This window comes from Corvus kubaryi, unplaced genomic scaffold, assembly GCF_017639235.1.
Source record: "Corvus kubaryi isolate FWS band 111438036 unplaced genomic scaffold, C.kubaryi_AGA036_p1.0 37312, whole genome shotgun sequence".
NCBI classification, from domain to species: domain Eukaryota; kingdom Metazoa; phylum Chordata; class Aves; order Passeriformes; family Corvidae; genus Corvus; species Corvus kubaryi.
In genome coordinates this window covers 1032714-1043415 of record NW_024581098.1, presented here as the reverse complement: position 1 = coordinate 1043415, position 10702 = coordinate 1032714, and the positions used below count along the sequence as shown (strand labels likewise).

General features: G+C 37.9%; 1 long non-coding RNA gene across 1 annotated transcript; it reads right to left on the bottom strand.

Moving 5' to 3' along the window:
- Positions 1-14: 14 nt before the first annotated feature.
- LOC121665119 lies at positions 15-9331 on the bottom strand. The gene is made up of 3 exons (XR_006016233.1): positions 9241-9331; positions 3621-3875; positions 15-1105 (listed from the first exon to the last, which is right to left on the bottom strand). It is a non-coding gene; the product is annotated as an uncharacterized LOC121665119 (long non-coding RNA).
- Between the last annotated feature and the right edge of the window lie 1371 nt (positions 9332-10702).

Below are 10702 nucleotides of genomic sequence, written 5' to 3'. Positions count from 1 at the left end.
TACGGGGGGGGGGGAGGGGAGGGGTATTATTATTAAAACATAAAACTTGTTCAGCAAGGACTGAGTAGGCTTAGTTTCATTTCAAGCCTTTCTCGAGTGCTTCTCAGCAGAACTAACTTTCCAGTCATAGCTTCAGATAATCTGAAACCTCCCTGGAGAGGAACACTACATACCACAGCAAATGTGCACTTTTTGCTTCCTCTCAGTACCTTCTGACACCCAAAAAGGTACAAGATCCTCAGTCTACAGGTGTCGACTGTCCAGATGTGTCCAACTGCCTCAGTGAAGGATTGTGACAAATGCCTGCCAGGTCTAAGTCTTGTTCCCTGTGCTTCTCCCAAAGAGAGCACATTAGAGGTAACAAATGTAGACTTCAAGGTCAGGTGGCACAGGCTTTGAGCAACCTGATCTAGTTGAAGATGTCCTCACTCATTGCAGAGGGGTTGGACTAGACTACATCTAAAGGTCCTTTTCAACCCAAGCCGTTCTATGGTTCTATGATTCTATAAATCTTCCCAAAAGGCTTTGTGTTTTATTACTTGCTATGGAGTGGGGGATGGAATTTTTCTGTAGCCAGAAACCTTTTCTACACATTCTTTTGCAAGACTTTGCTGCTTGTTGCAAACATGCTGCTGCTGAAACAAAAACGCATCAAAACAAACAAAAAAAAAATTGTGTTTACCTTCAGTCTTCCTATTAAAGCTTCTTTTTGCTTGCATAGTTGTTTTCTTAGGCAGATCTTACCCGAGGTCACAGCTCTTTCAGGCTCAGCTGTCTTGTTCCACAAGAAGCTGAACTGCATTTTCACACAGAGAGACTGTGGCAGGGGCAGCCTGTGTCAGTGACTGCCCTCCCTGCAGCTCTGCCCACATCTTCCCTGTACCAAACACATCAGTTGTCTGGGCTGGCTGGTGCAGACAATCAGTCAAATTTCTCTTTAGAAGATGGTGCTTCCTGTGAAGCAGACAGCTAAAATGTCTGAAACTGTACATAAACGGTTAGCTTTTCACTGCTGCATGAAATGTCTTTGATGAAGAAGTTATTGATTTTATTTTCTCTCTGAAGAATAAAATGAGGACCAAAGGAGATTCTCATAGGCACAAACCTGAATTTAAAGGCAACAAGTGTTAGGTTTCACACAGTTTTGTACAACCAACCTTTTTAACAGTATTGTTAAGAGGAATTAATAAAATTAAGTACTCAGTTGAATTGCTGAAATTCATCAGTGATACTATAAGCTAGAAGTTTAAATAAAAGCTTAATAATAAAAGAATTTGCATTTGAATTGCTTCTTACCGTTCAGTGGAGGAATTGTATTAACTTATGGATTTTGCATAGTTTTTTGTGAATGTCCTTCTAAATATTTTTAAACTTTCATGCATGAATTTCTAATTCTGGCTAAGGAATTACTTTATGAAAGAATTTTATTATTTTTTCCCGTGCAAAAGTAGTGGCAATTTGCTAGATGCAAGAAATTTAGCCTTAGAGACTAAGAGGGAGGAAAAAAGAAGAAACCAGCCCATCTGCTTTCATCCATCTGGTGAAGTACTATTATATCTGTGAATAAGTGTAGTGCTGTCACCATGAGCATGAGGAGGGAATCGGCCTCAAAAAATGGCCTCAAGGAATGGCAAGTCAGCTTTTCAGATCTACACAAAAGATAATAAAGGAAACTGAACGTAAATGCATTTGTATATTATACATATATATATTGTAATCGAATGAAGATGTAATTTCTAAATGAAATTATGATTCAATGTAACTGAAATTTTTTATAAAATTATCTTTATGTAGGCATGAAAATGCAATAGAAGAGTACTGTGACAATTACCTTTGTGTGACTATTGCCTTGTTTAATGATCCTTGTCCATTAGCATTTTCCAAGCCAATGCCACAGCATTTTATTATTTGAGTTAGGCATGGATCGAATGCACTTAAACACATGCAGTGTTTCAGGACTGAATCTTGCCTCTTTCTTGCAAAGGCTTTGTAAACTAACCCCTTCTAGAGGGAGCAAATTACGGATGCACATCAAGTTAGTTGACAAAGGCAATATACATATAGAAATTTTGTCTGTATGTGGGGTTGTTATAAAACCATGTACACTGAGTTTTTGAACACACCCAAAGAAAGGTAGATGAGCCTGAAAAGCCAAGGTGAGGGTCCCTAGCCAGTGCATGAAACCAGAAGCACCAAATCTACATTTCACAACAGAAAACAGTAATTTTCACAGAGTAAGCAAATGTCCTGTGTGCTCTCATTAACTGTCACAAATAGTAGTGAAGAAGAAAGCTTAACAAAATTCAAAATAGGATAAGAGATGCTGAAAAAATATGAGAGTTACAATGGTAAGAAATGGAGAGAAAAATACCTAAGATGTCTGAGGGGTCCATGCTTCTGTGCAAAACAGTGTCTTACCATCTGCCACAAGGCATGGTCTCACTGGGTCTGAATTAATGTTACCGAAGTAGTGTTGCACTATCCTACTGTTCCTATGAAAATGTTGAAAATGCCCCAGCAGTCCTCTTCTCACAGAGCAGTTTTAATTCTGAGCCTTACAAGGCATATTTCATTACTCATCTGCTTCACTCAGATGCCACCTTTAGGCAAGCTGGCTGGTATTTTACAGAGAGCATTTAGGCACAATACTACATGTGTACCCTGCCAAAGACAAAGTCAATGCCACCACTTAAATACACATTTATAGACCTGAGACATTACAGCATTCCTTTAATTTAAAAATTAAGGGTCATTATATGAGGAAGTTAGAAGTGTATCTTAACGAACCCTTCTTTAGCACCTACTAAAGCCAAAGAAAAAGTCAGAAGTTCTGACTTATCTTCAGATAAGTCTGATGCTTTGGATGTTGCTTAAGCCAACCCTTAAGCTGTGCATAGCACTGCCTAGCACATTTTTAAAGGTTTGTTACCATATGATGCACAGTATTGGAAATAATACAAATGCATAAATGCAACTTTTTAAGCCTGATTTAAACCTGCATATCTCAAATCACCTCTTAAGTTTTTACTAACACTGGTCTGAATGCAAAAAAAAGGTCTCTTGACCCCAAGCAACAAAATTTAAGGAAAAGAGAAGGAAACAGATATTGCAGGAATTGAATTATTTAGTTTGAATATTTTTTCCTTAGAAAGACCATAAAAATCAGATATAAGATTTGTCATGTTTTGTGGCTTTTCCCTTTTTTAGTTGTGGTATCCCTGAAAACCATGTGTCACGGCATCCCATTTTTCTGTGTTAGTCACTGATAGATCAGCCTCAAAACAGTTTTAAAAGCACTCCCACAAACACCAGAGACCTAATAATCTTCAAAAGCTTTAAAAAGTTTTATGTTACACCTCTTTTGGTGATCATCAATTCCAGAAAAGAAATATTTTTCACTTTGCTTTTTCGAAGTTTTGTTTTGCTCATTCCAGTTTAGTCACTTGTGAAAAAATAAAAAGAAATCAAACAATTCTGTTGAATTCTGTAGGATTTAATGCTTTCTAACAACATTTTGTCAGTGATTTGGCTGTTTCTATAATAGGCTCTTTTTTCTTTTTTTTCTTTGTTTGAAATATCAGTCCCCACATGACAACTAAGCCCTTGGCCAGCTGTCCTACCTTTCATCATGTTAGGCAGTGTGTCTTGGATAGCGCTCTTATTCCAAGCTCACTCCACAGATGCAAGTCAAAATGTTTGTTTTACAGATTCCTGTTTTCCATCTGCATCACTGACACTCCTCGGAGCCCTTCTCTTTTTCTGCTCCAACTATTTTCTTGTTTTTCCATTTGAACAACTCTTGGTCATCTTCTTATTCCATTAAAATATATTGTTTTGTGTCATACTGATCTGCAGTGCAATTTGCAGCTGAAGAGCTAATAAAATGAAGCACCAAATTAAATACCTGAGAAAAAATTACTAAAAAATTATTTATGGTTTACATAAATTCTCACCTGTAAAGAAAAAGGAAACTAGCAAAGCAAGTAAACAAGTTACAGATTACTGCAGTAATGGAGTACTTTAAATTTCTTAATGTCCATTTGAATTATATACCTCACTGTATAGAGCCTAGGTATTTAAACTTTCACATTTTAGTGATTACTTATCAATATTGTATTAAAGGTTTTCACAAAAAAACAATGAGAAATTTTAATAGATGCTTCAGGCTCTCTTCTATTTGGAAAAGTGTTCCGATGGGGTAATTTTCCTTCTGGTGACTTTTTAAAATAGGAGTGAATTTATAAATACTCAGAAGAGATTTATAGCCTATGTAGCTTTCAGGCTCCAGATTAGAACAGGCCGCAAGGTCTTGTGATCAATTAAAAAGACTTTTAGTGGCTCCATTTTGGCACTGCACAAATTGAATCCACTAAATCCATGCCTTTACACTGAAAAACCCAACTGGGATATGTTTCAATGTCTGCGGATATTTTGGTGGATAACATCAAGCTTGGCTAACCTCTGTTTATTTATTGGACATTCAAGATATCACAGCAATTAGCTTGTTAAAAGTTCATGGATCAATTCAGTATATGTGTAATCAATACAAAATTACATACACAGACAAAAAAAAGGAAAATTTTAAAAGGTCATTTGGATGGAGAACAACAACTCTTTCTGCCAGATTTTTGTAATCTAGTCTTGGCAGATTTTTTCTCTATCATTTGAAAACAAAAACTGATTTTAAAAATTTCCAAGAATTTCTCAAGCACAATGAAGTAAATGACAAATAAGGATGTTGTGTTTAAATGTGATCCAGTCCTATCCAGTTGACCAGAGTCTGAAGAATCTTTCTGTGGTGTGAAATGAATTACTCTGAAGACTACCTGAATTTACCAGCAACAGGCTAAAAAGACTAAGCAAAGTCATTGATGTGAATTGAAAGTACAGACAGTATTTTAGAAACTCTGATTCTAACCTCCCCATTAGGCTAGAAATTATGGTTCATTTCTTTCTAGTTTTCAGAAGTTTAATGCTTCCTGGTGAGGTATTTGATGCTTTGTTTACAGGAGTTCTCTGTTCTCAAGAAATCCTGCTGTTTTGTTCTAGTATTTTCATAAAAACCAAGAGCATATAATGCATAATACAATTAATTTAATTTTCACTAATGACTGCCTTCCATATTAACCAGTACCCAGCCCTTTTATTTTATGCAGTCCTGCTGTGCTCGGAAATATGTTATATATGTGTGTAAGAAATAGACCAACAAAACAGAGAATTGAATTTCCATAAACATCTGGCATAATTAGGATTTCAAATTAAACATATGCTATATTACCATGGCACTCATTTGATGGATATATGAGTAATTAAAAAAAATCAAATTTCTAAACAGACTTATTGTGGAAGTCTATCATTGAAATAATGACAGCAGTGAAAGATGTTTTCTCTTGTTCAGAATGCAGTATTTGAGAGCAAGAGAGGCTTGGGATCTAAATCTGTGTCTAAATAAAAGGCTTTTGTCTTCTTTTGAATAAACTTAACTCTTGATGTTACTTTTCTTCTTGTAGAAGAAAACCAAGAGTTGGAACATCACTTTTTTTCATTAAACTGGAATTCTGCTTTTCTGAAAAGGCTATTTGAAAGTGGTTTTGGAAATTGTTTTCCAAATTGAAAAATCTTTTCAAAATTTAATTTCAAATCATCAAGTTGAAAAGACAGTAGATTCTATCAAATATACCTAAACTAAACTAAAATTTATCCAAAATCAATGGTTTTCTTTTCCCTCCTTCCTCCTCCCAAATTGTGTTTAAACTTCTTTTCATCCTGAATCAAAACACTTCATAAAATCATGGTAATGAATGGTTTGGGTTGGAAGGGACTTAACTGATCATCGAGTTCCAACTCCCCCCATTATGGGCAGTGATCCCACTAGACCAGGTTGCTCAAAGCCCCATCCAAACGGGCCTTCAACACTTTCAGGGCTGGGGCATCCACAGCTTCTCTGAGCAACATGTGGCAGTGTTTCACCACACTCACAGTAAAGAATTTCTTCCCAACATCTAATCTAAATCTCTTCTCTTTGCAGTTAAAACCATTCCCTCCTTGTGCTATTTCTGTACTTTCTATATGACTGCTGCTCTACAGTTTTCATTCTTTTCATCCTATGACAGTGGCAAGTAGAAAAAAACATCTATTCAATTTAAATTACATACTCTTCTACTTTGAGTAAAGAGGAATGCTTGACAAGAGGATTGTTTTATGTATTTCCTCCCACACACACTGAGATTTCAGGACAATCACATCAATCAGCTTTTTAACTTACCTCACCTCCAGCCCACTGCCTAATAGAATAGTGCATAACGAAAGGCACTGCTCATTGTTACTGATCTATCACAGTCTGCACCCAGGGGTTTGAACAAATCTTACCCTGATCCTTCACCTACTTTGACCTCAGTGTGAGTGTCACTTTTCACTTTGGTCTGCAGGAGTCTGAAGTCATCAAATCCTCTTCCCCAACTAAGGCTCTTAACCTTGTCTAGAAAACAGCAGGAAAGTATTCCCACTTCTGAATATTTCAGTTTCAGACCTGATACACTAACAGGAAGACTCCATTTCTTCCTTCAGTACTAATATCCATTTACTTTTAAGAGAGACAGATGAAATTTTTACTAGTTGATTCTAAATCTTATTCTGCACATATATATGAAGATATCCTTCAGCAACTCAGAAATGATGACAATCTTCTCTGTCCTATCCGTGAGCAAATATCCTTGTAGTGACACAAGAAAAGGGAACATGTGCTTCTACCTTGCTTCCCTAGTTGATGGCTCAGCAGCTTCATTTCATCCACCTTCACCAGTGGCAAATCTAATTGAGCAGGCATTTAAATGGTGCAGTGAGATGTGGGATCACAAATCATTCAGGCAACCTGTAGTTTACCCAGTGCAGCAGGGAGGTCAGCTGGGTGCTCAGCCACACGTTTCTCAGGGCCCTTAGAAAATGTCAGAAGATTGTCCCTGAGTACCTCATCAGCAAATCAGCTGGAGTGGCAACCTGCACTGTGGCAATTAACAGGTCATTGTAATTACTTAAGAATTCAGTTTATCCACTATTTTAAATTTCCTTTTAAAGGGCAGAAAAGAAAAACTTTACAGCTGATTATGTTGCCATCTACCTAACTGTATTCCAGAAACCAGCTCAAATGCACTGAAAGTGAGAGGGAGTTCTGCCTCTAAAGTTCACCTTATATCTCTCTGGTATATGTAACAGTATTCAGCAGTAACATTGCTGAACAAGTAACTAGCATATTTAAACAAGTTGGAGATCCACTAAGGGGTCTTTTCTCCCCCAGAAGGGTTCTGTCTAGAATAGCCTGCCTCAAACTGTAACATATTTGTTGGAACACTAATCCAAAAAATGTCTCTTTACCTTCTCTGCTTGATTTACTGTTACATCTCCCAGATTCCCAGCACAAACCTAAACAAAGTGATTATATGATATGTTGTGTGGGATATGCCCAGCCACTGCCCTGGAGGGATGTCTGCTGAGATAAAAGATTTCACAATCGCCCAGCAGGACTCCCTGGAAAGGTGACTACTTTTGAGTCATGGTGAGGAAAAGTAGACCCACAGTCCTTTGGGAGACCCTATGCAGATCATTCTGTAACCCATTGGTCTGTCCCAGACCCTCTGTAACCCATTGGTCCCCTTGCTGATCCCCTGTATCCCTATAAAAGAAGACCAATTTGCCTCTGTAGGGGGAGAGCTCGTCCCTGGCCTTCCCTTCGCCAGAGGGGACCCACAATAAAGCTACCTTCGTGCGGAACCAGCCATACGGGTCCTCTCGTCTCTCTCTCCGGTCTGGTTTGGCCTGGAGGCTGCCCTGCAGAGCTGAGCTGGAATCACGAGCTGATAATCACTAAAGAGCTGACAGCTTCTGCAAGGGCTCCTCTGCCAGCGGCTGAGAGGAAGACACCGGACCTCAGGAAGGCGATTCCTTTCGGGACCATCTCCCTGGACCGGTCATCTCTTCCTGGGTCACAGCCTCGGACCCCACCGCCAGCTGTAATAATGTTGTTTCTCTAACAACACATCACTACTCTTTCTTCAGCTGAGGGACTTTGAAAAAAGAAATTGAACATTCTTTGTAACCTCTGGGTTTAGGGACCCACCCATTGCACTGAGAATCCTGCCCTGGCTGACCTGGCTTTGAACTGGGGGCTGGGTTGTCTCCAGAGCTCCCTCCCAGCTCAGCCATTTGGGGCTTGCAAAATAGAGAAGACCTAGATTCAGGCCTCTGGTTTGAAGATTATCTCCATGTTTTGCAATAGGAAGATGTGGTTTTAACTTCCACATCAAGATGACCTGCCATGCCAGGGTATCAGAAATCATAAGGAGGTTTGTTCATAAATATACCTCCAGAACACCAAACAACTTATTGGGGTCATTTAAAGTGAATCAAAATTTTTCTTCTGTTTTGTAGCAGTCACACCTGTCTTGCCTTCATAGAGTTAGAGTGCAAATAGATGCCTTTCATCCAACCATTTGTGTTTGGCTCTCTGAATGACTTCATGTTATCTAGCCTACGATCAATGTATACATGAATTTTATTTCAGACACATCCACGTTTTCGAGGTGCAGACTGATTAATTTAAGATTAATTTGCAACACCAAGCAGATAGTAAATTAAATGTGGGTTACACCAGGATCTATATACATCACTCATTTTCCACCGAAGTGTGTCTCAGTGTGAATGGAGGATTTTCTCCTGTGTATCCCTTAAAGAGGACACAGTAAGCATTAGCTTGTGCTCTTGGGTTACCTGTCCTGTGGGGGCACAGAGAGAGAGAGGGGGGGGGGGAACAAAGAGAATTTTCTAACCCTTATTCTGAAGATGACAGCTGAAAATAAAGGCAGTATTTCAGTCTGTTATACCCTTAAAACTTACTCTTCTAACACAAGGGCTAACATCATGAAACTAATGAAATACAAGTCAGCTATTTCCTTACTATGTCCATGAGCCTTGGCATTTTGTGACACATATTTTTCTTCTTTATTGCCATTTTCTTTCTATTTCCTCCTTTACTCCTTGCTACTATATTTCCAAATGTCATGTTTTTTGTTTGCATACATGTGTACACATCGTGGGAAGGGAAAAACTTTCCAAAGGTTTTAGAACTCTTCCATTTTCCTTGATAGCTACCATAACTAACATGGAAATCTTGAGATCAGCAATTCAATTTCCCACATCCCTCATGTTTTCTTCTACATTGTCTCCAAGAAAAGAGCTTTGGGAAACCTTCCTTCTCTGTTGGTCAATTCCTTCATACAATAAAGGTTTCTTCAGAGTTAGTGACCTTCCTTCTCCACCTCCTGGTCATCCAAGAAATCTCCTGTGGTCCTACAAAGAAAGAATTACTGACATATTTTATTCATTTTATTCAGTCTTATTATTTATCAATGATCTAAGAAAGGACTCTGTTTTAGTCTAATAAACCTATTTTTTTTCTAGGACTGGTCTCTTAAAATTCTCTATTTTTATATTCACAGAAAAAAATATCTTTAAAAATAAAAAAGGCAGTACTGCAGTCTTCTTGAGGTCTGGCAATTTCTTACACTTAGCATATTTTCTTAAGACAAAGCAAAGTTTACAACTTTTAGCTAAGTTAATTACATACTTAAGATATGTACCTTTAAACATGACGTGACATCTAAATTATTCTAACTTTATTATTTAACCTGGTTTAAAATTTGGTTCATCCCTATGTCAAATTTCATTCCTAATGGATTTTGTTTACCAGTATCATGGGAAGTGTATATTGTCTCAAATGATCAATATGGGCAATGTTTCCAAGTACTCCAACACCTTCCCTTTAATGAGATATAATTCACCTCCTCTTTATTTAGACTCTCAATATTTATGCATAGTCTTCTTTCTTATTGAGTCATTTATATTCATGGTGGTGCAGTTTCTTCTTTCTAGGATGTACCACCCTGATGCATTTAGTGATGTCCCCTAGATGCTTTGATTAGCAAATCACTTATTTCCTTATTCAGCCTTTCTCAATTTTCTGTCTCCCCCTGATAAGTGTTTAATTACAGCTAATACTTCCATTTCCTTGCTATCCATTAAATTGTCATCTTCATTTCCTCTTTTTTGTTCCATGTTCATTTGCTCCCCTAACTTAAATTTTTGACCACCTCTAAGCTATGATATCTATTTTAGTCTTCAATATTCCCACCTCCCCCCTCCAGACAAAACTTCATCCTACTGAATATCTGTTGTGCTTTTTTAGGAACCTGCTAACTTTTTTTACCATGGTAGCTACTAATATGGTTAAGGGGAATAAAATTATTCTTCCCCTAATTCTCAGTGTGCATGACCAGTTCAGCATAAAAACCTTTTCCTGGGACATAACAATTAGGGCTAGGATCTATTAATGTAAACCAGGCCTGATTTCACTACCTAGCTTTCAGTACCTCTTCTAGGTGTCTCCAGTCTAAAAGAGCAGGAAGCTTACTATAAACATACTGTAAACCCTTGAATTTCTGGTGGCTTCTCCCATCATCAGGGAGTCACTGTTGAGTCTCTGCACATGAAGGTATTCCCACCACAGAGAAGCTGTATTACAAATACAAGATACTTTAGCTCCTCTAAACAAGAACATGTCCCTTTTCTCTCTTAAGACCCTTAGAAGTTGTACTGAGTAGTTATCTACATGCTTTAGTGTTTGCAAAGAACATAGGATAAGCAAATATTA